This window comes from Leptonychotes weddellii, chromosome 2 (assembly GCF_054177405.1).
Source record: "Leptonychotes weddellii isolate Sample4059 chromosome 2, ASM5417740v2, whole genome shotgun sequence".
Taxonomy (NCBI): Eukaryota; Metazoa; Chordata; class Mammalia; order Carnivora; family Phocidae; genus Leptonychotes; species Leptonychotes weddellii.
In genome coordinates, this window is record NC_138370.1 from 8,179,032 (window position 1) to 8,199,143 (window position 20,112).

Consider the following 20,112-nt stretch of genomic DNA (forward strand, 5'->3'; position numbering starts at 1 on the left):
CCTCCTTGAACTAAATTATTACTACATAAATTATTTGGAATTCTTCTGCATGGAGATTTGTCTCCTCTATTTATTAATTCATCTGATAATTTATTTATATCAGTATATACTCACAAATATTTAATATTTTGTGTTATAATCGAACACTATTTTTCTGCACTGTGTATAACTTTCTTCCAAAGAGTATCATATAGAATGAGCAAGAAAGAGTAAGTTTATAGTGGAGAAACCTGACAAAAATTAGTTCTACCAGGGGCTCAAGGTCAATATCAATAGTGATAAGTCATGTTAATAGTATGTACACTTGATATGATATGTTAGAAGTGATACTTTACCTCTCTGATCTTCCTCCATAACACATAACCTCAGTCTACTCTCATAAAAACATCATACAAATCCCAACAGATAGACATTCTACAAAATACTTGTCTAGTAATTTTAAAAACCTGGTAAGATCCTCAGAAACAAAAAAATGTCTGAGAATCTGTGGCAGTCAAGAGGAGCCTAGAGAGACATGAAAACAATGTAATATGCTATCAGGTCCTGTAATAGAAAAACTAAAGCTATCTAGGTTAGTAATAATGTATCAATAGTTCATTAACTATAACAAATGTACCATGCTAAAATGTAAGCTCCAACCATAGAGGGAACTGGATCTGTGGTATGTGGACACCCATACTATCTATATCCTCCCCACATTTTTGTATTTCAAAAATGTCCTAACCAAAGAAGTTTATTTTTTTTCTGTATTTTTGAAATACAATTGACATATAACATTGCATAAGTTTAAGGTGTATAAATGATGATTTGATACATGTATCTAGTGTGAAATGATTACCACAGTAAAGTTGGCTAAAACTTCCATCACCTCAAATAATTACCTCTGTGTGTGTGTGTGTGTGTGTGTGAACATTTAAGATCTATTCTCTTAGCAACTTTCAAGTATTTAATGCAGTAATGTTAACCATAGTCACCATATTGTACATTACCTCTCCAAAATTTAGTCATCTTCTAAAAGTAAATTTGTACCCTTTGACTTACATCTCTCCATTTCCCCCACCCCAGTTCTTGGCAGCCACTATACTATTCTCTTTGATTCCATGAGCTTGGCTTTTCTACATTCCACATATAAGTGAAATCATAACTATTTGTCTTTCTCTGACTTAATTTCACTTAGCATAATACCTTCAAGATCCATCCATGTTGCTGCAAATAGCAGGATTTCCTTCTTTCTCATAGCTCAATAATATTCCATTGTATATATGTATTACATATATATATATATACACACATATATAATATATATACACATCACATCTTCTTTACCATTCTTCTTTTGATAGACATTTAGAATGTTTCCATGTCTTGACCATTGTGTATAATGCTTCAGTAAACATAGCAGTACAGATACCACTTAGGGATTCTGATTTCATTTCCTTTTGATATATATCCAGAAGATTGCTGGATTATGTGGCAGTACTCTTTTTAATTATTTTGAGGAAACTCCATAGTATTTCACTATTTTTTAAGGCCCCCATACTATTTTCAATAGTGGCTGTACCAATTTACAATCCTACCAACAGCACACAAATGTTCCTTTTTCCCCACTTCTACGCAACACTCATTATTTCTTCTTTTTTATGGTAACCATTCTAACAGATATGAGGTGATATCTTATTGTGGTTTCATTTGCATTTCCCTGATTAATGATATTAAATATCTTTCAATGTATTTTTTGGCCACTTGTATGCCCTCTTTGGAAACGTCTATTCAGGTCGGTCCATTTTAAAAATCATATTTGAGTTGTTTTTTTTTTTTTGGATTTTGTTGTTGTTATTGAATTGCATGAGTTACTTTTATATTTTGAATGTATTTTACTATTTCAATTTAGCAACCCCTTAACAGTTTACAAATATCTCCCACTAGATAGTTTTTTTTTTCCATTGTGTTGATTGTTGCTTTTGCTATTGTCATGCAAAAGCTTCTTAGTTTGACATAGTTCCATTTATTTATTTTTGCTTTTCTTGCTTGTGCTTTGGGTATCATATTCAAAAATCCCTGTGAAAACCAGTGTCAAGGAAACTTTTCCTTATGTTTTCTATCAGATGTTTTATAGTCTTTAATCCATTTTGAGTAGCTTTTGTGAGTGTTGTAAGATAGGAGTCCAATTTCATTCTTCTGCATATAATTATCCAGTTTTCCAAACACCATTTATTGAAGAAACTATCTTTTCCTCATTAAGTATCCTTGGCTCCCTAGTCATATATTAGTTGACTATACATCTGAGGGTTCATTTCTGGGCTCCCAATTCTGTGGAATAGTCTATCGACCTATTTTTATGCCAGTACCATACTGTTTTTATTACTATAGCTTTGTAGTATAGTTTCAGAACCAGAAGTGTGGTGCCTCTAGCTTTGCTCTTCATTCTTAAATTACTTTGGCTATTCAAGGTCACCTGTAGCTCTGTATGAATTTTAGAATTTTCTTTCTATTTCTATGAAAAATGCCATTGGAATTTTGAAATATTTGCATTGAATCTATAGATGGCTTTGGGTACTATGGTTATTTTAGTATCAATTCTTCCAGTCTATGAACATGGGGTATCTTTCCATTTATTTACATCTTCTTCCTTTCTTTCATCAAAGTCTTCCAGTTTTCAGTATACAGATTTTCAACTCCTGGTTAAATTAATAGGTATTTTATTGTTATTGATGCTTTTGTAAATGAGTTTTCTTTATTTCTTTTTTCTGATATTTTGTTGTTAGTCTATAGTAACAGCTAATTTTTGTATGTTGGTTTTGTATCCTTCAACTTTAATGAATTTGTTGTTATAATAGCTTTTTTGTGGAATCCTTAGAATTTCCTGTATCTATAAGATCATATCATCTACAAACAGAGAAAATATTGCTTCTTCCTTTCTGATTTGGATATGTTTTCTTTTTCTTACCTAATTGCTCTGGCTGGGATATCCAGAACTATGTTGAATAGGAGTGCTGAGAACAGACATCCTGCCTCACTACTGATCTTAGATAAAAGCTTACATTCTTTCTTCATTGAGTATGTTAGCTGTGGGCTTGTCATATATGGTCTTTACATATGTCATATAGGGTTGAGGTATGTTCCTTCTATATTTTTTGTTGAGAGTTTTTGTCATGAATGGATGTTGAATTTCATCAAATCCATTTTAACATTTTGTTGAGAATTTTGTATTTATTTTCATCAGGGATATTGGCCTATAGTTTCTTCTTTTGTGTCTTTATCTGACGTTGGCAGCAGAGTAATATTGGCCTTGTACAATGAGTCTAGGAGAGTTCCCTCCTCTTTAATTTTTCTGAAGAGTTTACAAAGAATTGGAATTAATTCTTCTTCTATTTTTTATTTATTTTTTAAAGATTTTATTTATTTTACAGAGAGAGAGACAGCAAGAGCAGGAACATAAGCAGGGGGAGTGAGAGAGAGAAAAGCAGGCTCCCTGCTGAGCAGGGAGCCCGATGCGGGGCTTGATCCCAGGACTCTTGGATCATGACCTGAGCCGAAGGCAGACGCTTAACAAGTGAGCCACCCAGGTGCCCCTAACTCTTCTTTTAATGTATGGTAGAATTCACCAGTGAAACCATTTGGGCCTGGGTTTTTCTTTATTTGGATGTTTTTAATTACTGATTTAATCTCCTTAACTAAGTATTGGTCTGTTCAGATTTTCTATTTCTTCCATGATTGAGACTTGGTAGTTAGTATGTTTATAAGCATGTGTCTTTTTCTTCTAGGTTATCCAATTTGTTGGTATGTAATTGTTTATGATCCTATGTATTTCTGTGGTATTGGATGTAATGTGTCCTCTTTCATTTCTGTTTTTATTCATTTGAATTTTCTTTTTTCTTAATCTAAGTTTGTCAAAATTTGTAAAATCTTTGCAAAAACCAGCTCTTGGCTCATTGATTTTTTTTTCTATTGCTTTTCTGACCTTTATTGCATTTATTTCTGCTCTGATCTTTGTTATTTCATTCCTTCTGCTGAGTTTTTTTTTTTTTTTCTTTTCTTTCTATTCCTTTGAGTGTAAAGTAGGTTCTTTGAGATATTTCTTTTTTCTTAATTTAGGTGTTTATCACTATAAATGTCCCTCTTATGGCTGTTTTTTCTGCATCCTGTATGTTTTGGGATGTTGTATTTCAATTTTTATTTTTCTTAAGATATTTTTTATTTCCCTTTTGATGTTTTTTTTTTGGCTCATTAGTTGTTCAGGAGTGTATTGTTTAATTTCCAGATATTTGTGAATTTTCCACTTTTCCTCCTGTTGCTGATTACTGGTTTCATACCACTGTTGTCAAAAAAAGATACCTGTTATGATTTCAATTTTAATTTGCTAAGATTTGTTTTGTGACCTAAAATATGGTCTATCCTAGAGAATGTGCCATGAAGTGTTTGAGAAGAATGTGTATTCTGCTGTTGCATGAAATGTTCTGTATATGCCTATTAGGACCATTTGGTCTACAGTATAGTTCAAGTTTAACCTTTTCTTAGTGATTTTCTGTCTGGATGATCAACCATTGTTGAAAGTGAGGATATTGAAGTCCCCTACTATTACTGTTGTCTATTTCTCCCTTCAGATCTCTTAACTTTTGCTCAATATATTTAGGTGTTCCCATGTTGTGTGCGTATATATTTATGATTGTTATATCCTCTCGATGAATTGACACCTCTATTATTATATAATAACCTTTTGTGTATCTTGTTGCTATCTTTGGCTCAAAGTGTGTTTTGTCTGATATAAGTATGCTTTGCCTGCTCTTTTGGTTTCTACTTGCATGAAATAGTCTGTTTCTATCTCTTCTCTTCTAGCCTATATGTTATGCCCCTAAAACTGGAGTGAATCTCTTGTAGGCAGCATAGAGTTGGGTCAAGTTTTTATCCATTCAGACACTCTATGCTTTCTTTTATGACTTTTGATTGGATAATTTAACCATTTACACTTAGAGCAATTATTGATAGGAAGGGCTTTCTTTTTGTTTTCTGGCTGTATTTACCTTGCTCCTTTATTCTTAATTTGCTGCCTTCCTTTGTGAATTATGATCTTCCCTAGCAGTATGTTTTGATTCCCTTCTCTTTATATTTTGTGTCTACTGTATGTTTTGCTTTGGAATTACCAATACAGCAGTCTATTTTAAACTGATAATAATTTAACTTTGATCATATACAAAAATTGTACCTTTTACTCTCACTCTTCTTCTGTTTTGATGTCACAATTTATCTGTCTTTACACTGTGTAGTCATTAAATGATTATTGCAGCTATAGTTATTTTTTATACTTTTGTAACCTTTTAATAGAATTAAATGGTTAACACACTACCTTATTACAGTATTATTCTGAATTTGACTGTATACTTACCTTTACCAATGCATAGAATATCTTCATATGTTTTCGTGTTACCCATTAGCATCCTTCTATTTCAGCTTGAAGAATTATTTCCAGCATTTCTTCAAGATATGTCTAGTAGTGATGACCTACTTCAACTTTTGTTTGTTTGAAAATGTCTTTTTATTTCCTTAATTTCTGAAGGAAAACTTTGCCAAATATAGTATTCTTGGGGCAATGTTTTGTTTTGTTTTGTTTCAGCACTCTGAATATATCATCCAACCCTCTCCTGTCCTATAAGACTTCTGTTGAGAAATCAATTGCAAGTCTCATGGTTAGGGCTCCCTTATAAGTTATAAGCTTCATTTTCTTGCAGCCTTTAAGATCCTCTCTGATTTCTGACAGTTTTATTATAGTGTATCTTAGAGAAATCTTTTTATGTGGAATTTGCTTGGATTCTTATGAGTTTCATGAATTTGGATAGCCAAATCTCTCTACAGATTTGGGAAATTCTCAGCGATTATTTCTTTAATAAGCTTTCTGTACCCATCTTCCCCTTGTCTCCTGGAACTCCCAAATATTCAGATTACCTTTCTTAATGGTTTCCTAAAGTTCATGTAGGCTTTATTTACTCTTTTTCATTCATTTTTCTTTGTTTGTCTCTGGTCCAGACATTTTGCTGGAATCATTCGAAGCTTATTTTTTAAAATGGTATATAAACATAGAGAAATGTTTATACCAGGCTACAGTCTGGCCTGCTATCTGAATAAGACTTATTTTGGAGCTACAAATTTAATGATGTAGCTTCATAGATTGGTAGGAAATAGTAGCCTCAAAATAGGAAAACTCAGCAGCTTTTTACCTAGAATATCTGCAAGCCCATTAACTCAGATTAAACCTTCCTAAATGATGAAAAAGGAAGGCAGGGGGAACCACATATGATTTATCTGTATCCAAAACAAACTGAATTTTATCTTTTTTAAGATAAGGAAGTTTGCTCCAGTCACAAATGTCTGAACTATTTAATTCTGTTGAGCAATTAAACTATCAAGATTGTTATTAAGCTCATCTCTGCACACATTTAATTGTAAAAACATTCACAAGAAATAGAGATATTTACACTACTTGAAAATTGATAAGCCATGAACTCATTATCTCAAAGTTTAATAATGTATAGCTCATGATTGAGGTTCTTTTTTCCCCTAATTTCTCTTCCTCTCTCTCTCTCTTTTTCTCTTTTCTTTTTTGACTTTAGCTCAATAAATTTAATATAAATAAAAATGTAGAGAAAAATGTAGTTGCTCATCTATGATTTAGCAGTCTGTAAAACATTTTTAAACAATTTTTCAACACAACATATTCTTAGAATTTGTATTTGATTTCTTTAAACTGTCCTGATTCTATTTTTTAAAACAATTTAAAATAATAAAGATATTTCCTTTTGGCACTCTGAATGTGTGACAAGTGCCTCCACATATAAACAAATTTTTGGATAGTAAATTCTTTATTGTGACTTCCATATTACTTTCTTTCATTCTTTTTAAATTTTTATTTACAGTCACTATGGATTGGTATTGTGTTACAGAGAGAAATATCAGTGAACTCAGATAAGAACTCTTAGGTATCTCATATCTCTATTCACTTATTCTTTCATAATTCAAAAAGAAAAGAAATAAAATATTTTTGGAAGTATTATTTTAGACTAGCGAACTTAAATACTTTTACTTTCTACAGGTATGTTGGAAATAATCCTCCAGAGATAGATTAACAAGTGTGAAGGGAAGGATAAGTCAGTTATCTATGCAATTTTGTTTCAAAACAATGGAAATTTCTAGACTAAAATTCATGAATAAAGCTTTGACTATTTGTAGAATGGTTGATAGCAAACTCTCATTTATGTATAAAAACAGAAACCAGTTGTTGAAGGTGGTCAGTTTATATAGTCAGACTGAGAACAGCTGAGTGGAAGTCATCTCTCCAACAGCCAAATATAGACAATTAAAAGGCAATCAGCATAAAATCTAGAGTTCAAGTTCTACAGATATATATTTGGTGATCATGAATATTCAAGTGGTTTTTAAACAATGAGAAAGGGTGGCATTGTCCATGAAATCATGTATATAAAAATATCAATAATCAAAGGAACATCTTATTTTAAAGGATGTATATTAATTTTCTATTGCTGTGTAATAAATTACCACAAACCAAGTGACTTAAATGAATACCCACTTACTGGCTCACATTTTTGTAAGTCGGAAGTACAGCAGGGTTGGTTGGATTCTCTGTTCCGGTTGAAATCAAAATGTTGACTAGCTGTGTTCTCATCTGGAACTCAGGCTCATTTGGATTCTTGAAAGAAAATGAGTTCCTTGAAGTTGTAGGACTGAAGTCCTCATTTCTTCAATGGCTGTTAAATGGGAGCTGCTCTCAGCTTCTGGAAGCCACCTATTTTCACACCAAATAATCCCTTCTATCTTCAAGCCAGCAACAGTGCATCAAATTCTCCTGCTTCAAATCTTTCCCTCTGCCAAGCCAGAGAAAAACTCTGCTTGTGAAATGGTTTGCAGGATTAGTTTAGGTCCAACCAAATAAACTTCCTGTGCTATCTAACATGATATGATCATGGGGTGATATACATCATATTCACAGGTGTAGGGTTTTGGGTAGCCATTGTGGAATTCTGCATATCATGGGTAGCCATTGTGGAATTCTGCATATCATGGGTAGAATTCTAAGATCTTGAGATTATAAAAAAAAAGAGAGAGGGAAATGGAGGGTACAGGAGAAAAAAAAAAAGAGGATGACACAAATGCAGAACAAAACAATTGGTGAGCAAGATAGGCACTTAAAATACCTATTTGTTTTGAATATATAGAATTCACTTTAGAAAGAAGCTTCAGAGAAAAATGGAGTTCTAAATCTGAAGGCAGAACACTAGAGTATGAATTGAGATTATACCAGCTTATTGTTCTTTCAAGAAACTTGGCAGAGACAGAAATGATGCAGAAACTAAGAAAGTCAAGGATGAGAGAGATTCAGGTGTTTTTGTTTTGAGGTGATCCAGGGAGAGGAAAAGCTTAAAGAATGCCAGAAAAAAGAATCAAGTTGGTTAAGAATCCCATGTATAAAAGTTTTAAAAAATTAACAAAGCACATGAACTGAGGGTTCACAAAAAGCCTACGTGGAATTTTTTTTCTTATACAAAGTAAGTCCTTGCTTGTTTAATAATACAAAAGTAAGTGGCTCTGGCATTTTCTGTGTGTGCTAACATTTCTCCTGGTATGTGCCTTGCAGTCCCTCAAAGTGTATCTTAATTGCATTCTGTGCATATTTTCCAAAACAAAATGGTCTGAAAAGGTGACCAAATATTTGAAATTACAACACTCCAAGAAATAGCTAGATACCTGGTTGGAATACTCAATTAACATGGAAATCTCATTGAGGTTAGGATTTAAACTATTAGACTTAGAGTAATTAACAGACACATGTTCAATATGTTATAGTTTTTTCTGTGAATTTAGCAGCTGAATGCACAAATATCTATTTTTTTCAATGGTTATTTTAACCAAATAACTATATGTTCCATGTATTTGTAATTGATTGGTAAAAGAATCAAAATGAACTCAATAAACCCAAACATGCTTCTTAGCACAAAATACATACTTAACTGTCTTTCTTTCTTTTTCTTTCTTTCTTTCTTTTTTTCTTCTTTCTTTCTTTCTTCTTTCTTTCTTTCTTTTTTAAAGATTTTATTTATTTATTTGAGAGAGAGACAGAGAGAATGAGTGAGAGAGAGAGAGCACGAGCTGGGTGAGGGGGCAGAGGGAGAACCAGGCTCCCCGCTGAGCCAGGAGCCGGACGTGGGGCTCGATCCCAGGACCCTGGGAACATGACCCAAGCCGAAGGCAGATGCTCAACCGACTGAGCCACCCAGGCGCCCCCATACTTAACTTTAGAATTAATAATCAACCTGTATAATTTTTCAAGACAGAGTATAAACATAGCATATTTACTATTGTATCCAAAAGGAAGTATAAGATTTCTCTTAGATTTGTCATTTCTGTTAACACACACACATACACATATGTCTTAAAACACTTTTGTAAATGACTACTTTATATAATAGAACTGTGTTTATTATTTAAAATGATAGCTATATATTTCTGGGACAAAATCCCTCAATACACTGGAAGAAAAATGTCTGCCTAAAGGAAATTAAGATGGGACCCAGTCTTTGGAATACTGTGTGTGTGTGTGTGTAACAACATACCAGGTATTGTAATTAGATCTAAAAATTAGAGATGATTTCATGATTGCAAAGCGTGGTAGACCAAATAATAGTTCCTCAAAGATGTTTGTTTCCTAATACCCAGAACCTGTAATTATTTTAACCTTACATGGCAAATGTACGTTGAGTTATTACATTAAGAATCTCAGAGATGGGAACATTATCCTGGATTATCTGGGTGGGCCCAACATAATCCAAAGGTTCTTATAAAATGGAGGCAAGAGGGTTAGAGTCAGAGAAGGAGATACAATGACAAGCAGAGGTCCAGACGATGTGAGGATGGGATCATGAGAGAAGAATGAAGATGCTCTCTAGAACCTGGAAAAAGCAAAGATACAGATTCCAGTTCTTGCCCCCTCCCTTTCTCACTTTCAACAGAAATGCAGTCCTTCTGACTGCTTTTCGATTTCTGATATCTAGAACAATAACATAATAAATTTCTGTGGTTCTTTTAAGCTACTAAGTTTGTGACAATTTATTACAGTATTAACAAGAAACCATCACACCCAAGTGAATTCTAATATAACCAGCCATACTCAGTGCATATGTTTAATTTAGTGATTTTTTTCCATAATTATGGCTAATCACACATAACAAAATATTGTTTAGCTTATAATTTTAAATAGTGGTAATTTTTTAAAGCTGATTAAAGCATTTCAGAGAGAGTAAGCAAATTCTCAGGATTCCCTGTCACACTTTTAAATAATCAGTAATTAGATTAATCCTGATTCCAGTAAAGTTCTAGTAGGAGGAATTTAGTACCATGCACACACACACACAAAAAGGAAGTGTTATGAGTCACGTGACATCTTAGGGATAAGACTTTTAGCAGTAAGGACAAAGGACAGTTCTTTATCAGAGATCTGTTTCTAGTTAGCATCTGGCTGAATGGTTCTAACAGAGGGATAAAACATGACTGTGTCTCAGGAGGATCCTCTCTCTGCGTGGGTGGCCTACAAATTGAAAAAAAATGGTATAATTTATTTGGCCATAATGATCACTGATTTCTTGGCCTCATTTCTTGGCCTTCCTGCTTTGTGTCCTGTCCTCTTGCTGAGGATGAGTGTTCAGACACCTAAGCTCTAGTCTCCAGGTATCTCATACAGCTGCAATCTCAGCAGTTTGCCATTTGGGAGCCACACATCTCTATTCCTTTCTCTTGTTTTTTTACAGGAAACTATTCCTTTGTTACCCTCAATGCTACTCTACAAGTAAATAGGTAGCATTGATCCTACATTTTTCTCTCTGTTCCCTCCTCAAATCCCACTAATATAAAAATACAAATAAAATATTTAAATTGTATCCCAATAAGGGCAGAAAGTAGGGAAAAGGTGACAAATACAGATAAGAAATTTCAATGAATTTTGAAGGAGAATAGCTAGATGAGGGCAACTGACTTAGAGAAAGAAAGATAGTCCTCAAGGCCGTAGAGTCAATTAAAAGCTAGCTAATTTATCCAACAGAAAACCACAGGTCTCAGAACTTTCGACACAACTGTGTCTGAAGGCTAGGGTGTGAGAGCTGAGACTGAAAACAGTATGATTGAGGCCCCCAGACTTTTTTCTCCAAGGCTTCACTACCAAGAAAATGTAGATTTCCCACTGCGGCATAACAGAGGACGTACACTCTCTGAGAAGGCTGGATCAGTAAGGCTCTGGATTCAAACAACTAAACGCAGAGGAGGAGTGAAATTAAGGATTAATGCAAGCCTCCAAAATGCATGGTGACCCCCTTCTGCTCTCTTCTTCCAACATACTTTCCAGGATTCTTTCTGGACAGTGGAACAGACCAGATGTCAAAAGTAATGACATTTCAGATTTGCCCAGTGGATTAACACATTGTCTTACTAACTTCTCTATGGTAAAGCTCTATTCTGTAAACGATACAAAGTGTCTCCAATTGCCACTTTAGTGCCTGCCTTTTAGCTAGTTTTCCAGAGATCACCATGTATGTGTCCATATCAACAGCAGAAAAGGAACTCAGAAGAAACAAGCAGAGTTTTTAGGTTAAAAAATTCAAGTAAATCTATAAAATCAGGCAATATAAAAAAAGAAATGCATTCTTTAAAAATATATCACAATGCTATGCAATAGGGGTATTCAGAAAACAAAAAACTGTATTTTCTGGCTTGCAAAGTATAAAGTTTTTGATATGTGTGACTTCTTGGCAATGCTATTAAAGGGGAAGGGTCCTCTACTCCCCCCTTCTCCTCTTCCTGCTGATTGCCATGTGTGCAAGTGGCTGGACCAGCTGTAGCAAATGATAAAATGGAGGCCATGTGTTGAAATGGTAGAGAGTTAAGAGTAAATGAGCTAGATTCCTAATATTGTGGATTCATCATGTCAGCCTTCAACTGACGGTATTTAGACAGCTATCTGAAGAGAGAAATATTTGATTTAAACCACTGCTACTCTGTCTCTACACCAACCAAATCTGATTGATAATGGTAGACAGTTGATGTCTCTTCGATAAGTATACTGACACCACAAAGGAAAAAAAGGGAAAATAAGGGCGCCTGGGTGGCTCAGTTGGTTAAGCGACTGCCTTCGGCTCAGGTCATGATCCTGGAGTCCCAGGATCGAGTCCCACATCAGGCTCCCTGCTCAGCGGGGAGTCTGCTTCTCCCCCTGACCCTCCCCACTCTCATGTGCTTGCTCTCTCTCATTCTCTCTCTCAAATAAATAAATAAAATCTTTAAAAAAAAAAAAAAAAGGGAAAATAATGCAAACATATATTGGGAGCAAGTAGCTAGTGAATCTCACAAAACTAATAGTAAAAAACCTGTAGTCTTGGCCAAAATATCAATAAATTTTATACTTTAATCAAAAATGGATATCAATTTTAACCAAAATATCAAAGAATGTAAAGAATATATCAAATGATATAAAGACCGTTTAAGAATAGCAAGGCCTCAAAATATTTACCTTTATTCATTGCTTTTCAGAAAGCTACTAGAGAATATGTTTCATAAAAATGATAAAAGTGAATCATAAAAATAAACAATATGGGAACCAGGAGACAAGTATTCAACACAGAAAAAAGGCACAAGACTTCCCAGGAGCAGAATAAAAAGTTCCATCACAATAGCTGTTTGTCAGGTCTAGAACACAACCAATTCAAAACGCAAGATGAACGACGAATGTTTCAGGAAAAGTGAGACTGAGAAAAAAGAATGGAATGGATAGTTTACCTGATAAAATATTTGAGCATGTTGAGATGAGTTTCATAGTTCTCTCAGAAAGTCTGGGTTAATCAATCAGGGATGGGAGGAAAGGAAACACACACACACACACACACACACACTAATTATTAGCTACAAGAAAAGGAAAAAGTTGTCCAAAACAGGAAATGTAATCACAATAAATGATGGGAGCCAGTTTATATATTACTATAATCATAAAAAATGTAATCACTGAACACTGAGCCAGAAACCGAGACACGAGTATTGGGAAGTATGTGGTGAGGAAAATGGATAACAGTACTTGGAATAAGGTTACATTCTGGGGCGCCTGGGTGGCTCAGTCCTTAAGCATCTGCCTTCGGCTGAGGTCATGATCCCAGGGTCCTGGGATCGAGCCCCGCATCAGGCTCCCTACTCTGCGGGAAGCCTGCTTTTCCCCCTCCCAATCCCCCTGCTTGTGTTCCCTCTCTAGCTGTGTCTCTCTCTGTCAAATAAATAAATAAAATCTTTAAAAAAAAAAAAAAAAGAAGGTTACATTCTCACCATCTGCAGCAGGCAGTCAACTGTTTATAAATGGAAGAAACTAGATATGGTAATATAAGTGATTCCAGTATTTAGAAAGACAATGAAACATGCCAGAAGAAACAGATGAATGAGTTGCATAGATTTGCCTCTGGGGAGTGGAAATCAGAGATATGAAGCGGTGAGGCAGAAACTGCTATTCTTCTTTAGACAGTTTATACGTTACTATTTTTATAAACAAAACTTACACATTTTTAAAAAAAGTTTAAAAAAACAAATTCATCTTCCTGTAATTCTTGCTTTTATTTCAGTCACATAAAAAATCCAGATTCTCTACCTGCTTGGAAATGGAAGAGCATATCAGAAAATTTTCCTGTCATATCAGTTGTAATTTGCCCACAGTACTTCAGTTTGGATCCTAACAGAGAGGAAATAAAGCAGCTTTGCTTTCTGGTTCCCTGAGCATTGGCTATCCTGCCCACACCATACTAAATCACCCATTATATCCCAATATTTCAGTAAGAAGAGTACTGAAGTAACGCAGGATCTTACATTTACTAATCCAATATATTCAGTAGACTCAGTGTATTGCTAATTTCTTAATCAAAATTCAAATAAGAGATGCACATTTCATATTAATTTTGTTGCAGATATAAGACTAGTCTCAAGAACAATGACAAAGTATTTATATTTTTCTGTCTTCAAATAATTTAATAGCATTGAATCATAATCAATATCTCTATGAGGTTGTGTAACGCAGGTAAAAATGTTTCTATAACTTAATAAATAAATATTACCTGATTGTGTAATGTGGTTAAGAAATCATTTATACTGGGGCACCTGGGTGACTCAGTCGGTTAAGCGACTGCCTTCGGCTCAGGTCATGATCCCAGGGTCCTGGGATCGAGCCCCGCATCAGGCTCCCTGCTCAGCAGGAAGCCTGCTTCTCCCTTTCCCACTCCCCCTGCTTGTGTTCCCTCTCTCGCTTTCTCTCTGTCAAATAAATAAATAAAATCTTTAAAAAAATAAATAAATAAAAATTTAAAAAAAGAAATCATTTATACCTTTACTTTTTCAGTCTGTCTTTGCTTCTTTTTTTCTCTCCTTCCTTTCTTTCCTCTTTCCTTCTCTTTATAAACTTTTCTCTTAAAAAAATAATTCTCTTTATTCCTTCCAGAAATACTAGACTATAGGCATAATACTTTAAAACAATAGCCAGAGCAAACTTCATCAATTTAAGAATAGAGAGTGCATCGTGTAATGAGTTTATGTCTGTATCTCTGTTACCAAATGGATCTAAAGTGACATTTCAGGGCCCTGTTAATGAGATTGTTCTTACGTAAGGGAATCTGGTAATGGGATCATACCAAATCAGATTATTTAGAGATAATGTTCACACAAATTAAATTAATTAGTATTCAATTTGCCCTTCACAAACAAAAAATTTAAAAGAGTTAACTAGTAACATAGAGAGATACTAGTGATGAAATAACATATTTTAGGATCAAAGCCTAGAATCTGCAAATTTGGAGGTTGATAGAATAAAAGTACCTGTATGTTTTAAAAAGGCATTTGTAAGACAAATGCTTTCAAGCCCATCAACAACTGATTCTCCTTGATCATCTGAAGCTATATAAGTAGGACATTCTTATTTGTAGAAATTATTTGGATTATCCTATTTTCTAAAGTGTTCTTCTATGTACAATTTGGTTTTCCTTCAAAACTACTAAAAAGTCATACCTTGTATGTAGCATTATTAACCTAAAATTCAGTTTTTTTTATAGTAGCCATCAATCCCTACATATAAATGTACTCTTATAGATGTGATTGCACTTGTTTATCACAATAGCTGTGCTATTGGTAATGAAAATGCATGTCCCACAAAATCGCATGACCTTCTGGGAGAAATATTTAGGTAGAAGTTCCTTAGGTAATTAATTACACTGTGGGGAAATAAGTTGAGGCATAACATTAAAAGGATGTATTGCTATGAGACATAGTTCTTTATGAAAGAACTGATTATGTCTCATATGTACATAAAATTGAAAATGTTTAAAATATGTATTTAATTGCTTCTGATTCCACATGTTACATCAGTATATTATGGTATGAAATGCATTTCTGTCCCATGCAAACATGAGAGGAAAGAAAGAAAAATACTATTTTCTCCATGTCATGTCATAAACTTGTGTCAGAAACACAACAATCTATTCAGTTACTCCATAATTTTTTGAAATACTACTCTGACAGTCATTCTAGGCGGAAAACATAGATACAGAGCATTATATAGACAAAACTCCTGTTCTCAAGGGTCTTACCTGCATTCATCGTGATGCAGAAACAGAGAGTAGGGCATTTAAACATGCAATAAAAATATAAGCCAATAATTGGGTAAGATATTTTCAAGTAGAGATGAGTGCTATGAAAAAAAATGCAATAAATAGTAATGATGGAGACTATATACACTTTTTCTTAAAGTAAACTTATCTAAGGAGATTAATTTTATTTTAAATCTGAGTGGCAACTAGGAACTAAGCATGTTAAAATCTGGAGTCCAATCATTTCAGGCAAAAGAAATATCAAACGCAAGACCTTGGACCAGAGCCAGTGCATTTTTCCTGGTACTCATTTTCTCCTTCCTTATAATACATAAAACCTCTTTCTCTGAGTTTAAGCAGGACACATATCCACACAGCTACCAACTACATTTTCCAGACTGTTAGGGGTGGCCCTTTGAAATGAGCAACCAATGGGCTATGAATGGAAATATGCTCAACTTACAAGTCATGTCTCTTAAGGAGCTAGTTTCTGTTTTCTTCTTCCCTAGAGAAGGAATCCACATATGGTGCTAATGACTAGCTTAAGCAATGCAAAGACAAATCCCTAGGAAGCTATTAGATCAGTGAGTTGGAAGGATCCTTTCCCCACCCCAACCTGTTACATAAGAGAGAAATTAATTTCTATTTGGTGTGAATCATTGAATGTTTTGTTCTATTGGTTCTGTAAGTTTGGTCTGAACTACCTGATATTGATTCTATGGCAGGAATAACCTCAGTGTATAGAAGAAAATATTTTAAAACCAATATGCATGAAATAGTGAGCCTGAAGAAAGGTGACAGACAATTATTTCTGAGAATTAGGCAGTGATCAACTTATGGATGGCCTTGTAAATCATTTCATTTTAATTATAGTCAATGGAAAATTTTCAGAGGAGGGTGACTTAATTTGGCTTCATTTTTAAAAAGACAACTTTGATTGTTGTAAATTGATGCTAATGAGTCAAATGCAAGCAGAAACACAGTAATAAAGCAATTTAAATCATCCAGTTGAGAGACTGAGAGGGGTGGAAATCATTGGAAATTCCAAAAAGCATTTAGTTAAATATTTAATCTATGTCATCACAAATAATCATATCCAAGTATTCATTCAGCATGTAATCATTAAAGATCTCCTATGCATAATCAGCATATTAAAAACTGGATACATAATGAGGAATGATACATGGTCCCAAACTTTACTGAAGTCTGTAAATAACACATGCCAGATACATAATTTGAAATTGGATTAAGTTCTACAAAGATAGGATGTTTGGGGAGAGTAAATAGAAATCACTTAACTTTGATTATGCCTCTCCAGGGAAATATTTACTCTAATTTGTGAAATACAAGTGCTGATTACCCCCGGCAAAGAGTAGGGGGTAGGCTGTGGAGAATTTCGGGTAGAGGCATGAGCAAAGAGTGTGACATGGAAATGTGTTTGACAAAATGCATGACATGTAATGGAGAAAAATATGTATTCCTTAGGGATAAATTATAAGGACACAATAATACAAAAAGTGACAATAATATTTCTAATGTATATCACATATCTTAACAATTTAGATTAAACTTAATGTGTAAAATATTACCTACAGAATATGCTTATGGGATATGCTTCTGGCTAGGACACTTCAGGAATCATGAAGACAACATTTTGAATGGCTCACATTGGCAAGTTTATCTTTGCTTTTTCTCTACAGAATGAGAATTATTGCACAGCTCAAGTCAATTATGATAAATAGATTTACTCTAAAATGTCCCTACTTTCTGACATATTTCTAAATTCTATACAAAAGTTTAATGATATCCTGCTAATCATCTTATGTCTTATAACAAAAAAATATTTTATTAGTTAAAAATTTTTAAAATTTTTAAAATTTTATTATTAAATATTAGATAAATTATAAAAGTGAAATGTGTCTTTGAACTCCAATTTAGAGATGGTAAAACAAACTTCATTAGAAATCAATTTTTGCTCAATTAGGTAATAATAGAACTGATTTTAACAAATGTTAATTCATGCTAAAGTAAAATGTTTTTTAATGGCAACAGTTCAGTTGCAAATTCTGAACTGTAGAATAATCTTCCAGTGTTTCTGGAAGATAAGAAACTAGTTTGCTTCCAACTCTTTAGTGATGTGATTTGGATAGTCAAACTTGCTTATCTGTTTCTTTGGTATTTTTAATGATTTGAATCCTTTCACACAAGTAAGGAATGCAACATGGCAGATAAGACCCAAGGGCACAAAGAAAAGTTGGAAGTTTGGGAGAAAAACATTTCTAGGGATTGTTATGACATGTTCCATAATTTAACAATTATGAGTAAAATCGGTCATGATGTTAATATTGCACTTTGTTGAAAGTTATCAACAATCCTCCTCCACACTTGTTGTTTCCTGTGTTGTTGATTTTAGCCATTCTGATAGCTGTGAGGTGATTATCTCATTGTAGTTTTGATTTGCATTTCTCTGATGGTAAGTGATAAACATCTTTTCATGTCTCTGTTGGTCATCTAGATGTCTTCTTCAGAGAAATGTCTGTTCATGTCTTTTGCCATTTTTTAAAATGGATTATTTGTTTCTGGGGTATTGAGTCTTATAAGTTCTTTATATATTTTGGATACTAACCCTTTATCAGATATGTCATTTGCAAATATCTTCTCCCATTCTGTAGGTTGCCTTTTAATTTTGATTGTTTCCTTCACTGTGCAAAAGCTTATTTTGATGTAGTCCCAATAGTTTTTTTGTTTTTGTTTCCCTTGCCTCAGGAGACATATCTAGAAAAAAGTTGCTATGGCCAATGTCAAAGAAGTTACTGCCTGTTTGTTTTCTAGGATTTTTATGGTTTCAGGTCTCACATTTAGGTCTTTAATCCATTTTGAATTTATAGCAGCATTATTTACAATAGCCAAGATATGGAAGCAGACCAAGGCATCTATCGATTGATGAACGGATAAAGAAGATGTGGTATATATACAATGGAATACTATTCAACCATAAGAGAATGAAATCTTGCCATTTGCAGCAACATGGATGGAGCTAGAGAATTAACACTAAGCAAAATAAGTCAGTCAGAGAAAGACAAATACCGTATGATTTCACTCACATGTGGAATTTAAGAAATAAAACACATGAGCAAAGTGGAAAAAAAAAAAGAGAGAGACAAATCAAGAAACAAATCTTAATTATACAGAATAAATTGATGGTTACCAGAGGGGAGGGGATAGAGGAGTATGGGCTAAATAGGTGATGGTGATTAAGGAGTACACTTATGGTGAGCACAGTGTGATGTATGAAAGTGTTGAATCACTATATTGTACATCTTAAGCTAATATGTTAACTATGTATGTTAATATAGTTAAAATTAAAATTAAATAAAAATAAAAACTAAAAATCTTTTTAAAAAGGAAGTTATAAAAATAAGTCAATGAAGGAAGTTATTACCAATCCTTATGAATTTAATATAATGTTTTGTATTTTTCATTAATTAAATCAATCAGTAACAGATTCGTGGAGCTGAATCCATTTTTAAACTTTTTTTTTTAAAGATTTTATTTATTTATTTGACAGACAGAGACACAGCGAGAGAGGGAACACAAGCAGGGGGAGTGGGAGAGGGAGAAGCAGTCCTCCCATAGAGCAGGGAGCCCGATGCGGGGCTCAATACCAGGACCCTGGGATCTTGATGTCAGCCGAAGGTAGACACTTAACCACTGAGCCAGGCTCCCCCATTTTTAAACATTTTTATCAAAAAGCTTATTTAAATTTAACAGATTTATACTATAAAAATTTAGGTGAATATACTTCAAAAATCAAATATAACTTTCTACATTTGGATAAAAATTATAAATTAGTATGCTGAACTTGCTTTATAATTTCCTCTCCTACTTTTGTCAACATATACCTCTGCCTAGATTCTTCGACATGTATTTTTCAAACAAACTATATAAGAGGTTAAATATGTATTATCTCCGGCAAGTAGTGAGATTGTAATCCACTCTAGATTTGATAACAAGTAAATAGCAAGTACTTTTGCCACAATAAAAACTTTAAATATTGATACAGCTGTTTAAAGTCGACCTAAAGATAGTCTATACAAGGAATTGCTATTTCATTAATAAATTTCTGACTAGCTATGATGTGTGAGGACACAGTGTTACTAGAGCAATACTGATTCTTTTAACTCATCCTCAATCTGTCCATTTTCAATGATCAACAAGTATATGTTTTGTGAATATTTTCTTTTTTTATGCCATGCTTATTTTGATTTATTGGATACACTTTATCCCTGCCAAATCTAATAATGAAAATTGATATGTTCTATATTTTGTTTTTATTTTTCTGGAATTTCACTTTCTTGTTGGATTCTTTGGAAGTATTGGTTTATGACAGATTGGGGGGGATGGTCCTTTAGACATGGTTTTAGAAGCACTGATATAGCTCATATTCCTACAC